Source organism: Rhinopithecus bieti, unplaced genomic scaffold (assembly GCF_001698545.2).
Source record: "Rhinopithecus bieti isolate Rb0 unplaced genomic scaffold, ASM169854v2 repeat_6767, whole genome shotgun sequence".
NCBI lineage: Eukaryota > Metazoa > Chordata > Mammalia > Primates > Cercopithecidae > Rhinopithecus > Rhinopithecus bieti.
In genome coordinates this window covers 1-1,250 of record NW_016832793.1, presented here as the reverse complement: position 1 = coordinate 1,250, position 1,250 = coordinate 1, and the positions used below count along the sequence as shown (strand labels likewise).

Genomic DNA, 1,250 nt, shown 5'->3' with positions numbered 1-1,250 from the left:
AGAAAAAAATAGCTATTTTCATGCAATTATGTACAGTCTCTCTGTGTAAATTTCAAGGCAAGGTTTGTTTCCTGTAAAACAGATCATTGTTCTTTGAGAGAATATTATTTACTTGTCTTAGTGCATTTCTTTTCTCCTCCTGCATTATTTTGCTCTAGTCTTTATTTTTGTGTGCAAATGACATGCCAGTTAAAATGAAAACTCTCACATGTAGAAAAAAAGTCTGGATTTTAAAAACCAAGGAACTCATAAAATCCTTACTAAATGACACCATCTGATTCAAGTAAAAAATGACTTAAACACTAGTAATAAAAAAAAGACAAAACACATTTCATGAATACAAAGACAAATGTCTGCTGAGTGTTTTAGTTCAGATGTTTCAGAATGCTGCTGTATGTTTTATGAGGAATTTGAGGGGAAGATTTCATAGCAGAAGGTGTTAATGTGGCCTGTATTGACTTAAGTGGTGACCCAACTGGACTGTGAAACTGCGGGATGCCTATGGACTCGAGCTTCTTGTTAAAGAGGAACTCCCCACTTTTTCCCCACAGAAATCCTGCCTCATGTCCTCTCTCCCCAAGCTTCCCATCCTCTAGTGGCTCAATTTCTAGCATTTCAGTATCTTCTTTCCTGCTAAAGAACTTGTCCAAGTAACTAGTGTAAGTGTTTTCCTTCTCAACTTGTTCATCCTTCCTTACCTCACAAAACTGATTGATGAAAAAACAGTCCTCCCCACCACTCACAAACTGGCTGTCCCAAGAAGATTGGTACAAGGCTTCTAATTGAGCCAGATTTGCCATTCCTTTTCCTGTTTTCTTGGCTTACTGACTTTGATATCAAACTTTTCAATTCTAGTTGGGACACTGAGCTATTCAAGTCATTTAATTTATCAACAACATCAGTAGGCTCATGTTGGGAACTAAGTTGAATAGTTCCTGCAATAAAGGAATCAAAATCAAATCCCTGATTCTTTTCCCTTTCTTTTCCAGCCAGTTGCTGTGATGCTTCCTCTAGCGCTATCTGGGCTTTAACCAATCCATTCCTTTCACATTTTGATTTGCCTTTCTTATCAGAATTTTCTTTGCTTTGTTCTTTCCAATTGGAAAGATCTATAATAAGCTTGGGTTCATACTAATGGTTAACTTCACTCTCTCTCCAATCTAAGTTATCTAAATATGATGATGACCTCGTTTTGTAGTTACAAGTATGGCTACACTCCAGATCACAATATTTGTTTTCATGATGATCTG

At 36.7% G+C, this 1,250-nt stretch overlaps 1 pseudogene across 1 annotated transcript; it reads right to left on the bottom strand.

The window, feature by feature from the left end:
- Positions 1–6: 6 nt before the first annotated feature.
- LOC108524590 (mitogen-activated protein kinase 6-like) lies at positions 7–1,245 on the bottom strand (annotated as a pseudogene). The gene has a single exon (XR_001884089.1). The product of XR_001884089.1 is annotated as a mitogen-activated protein kinase 6-like (transcript).
- Positions 1,246–1,250: the final 5 nt, after the last annotated feature.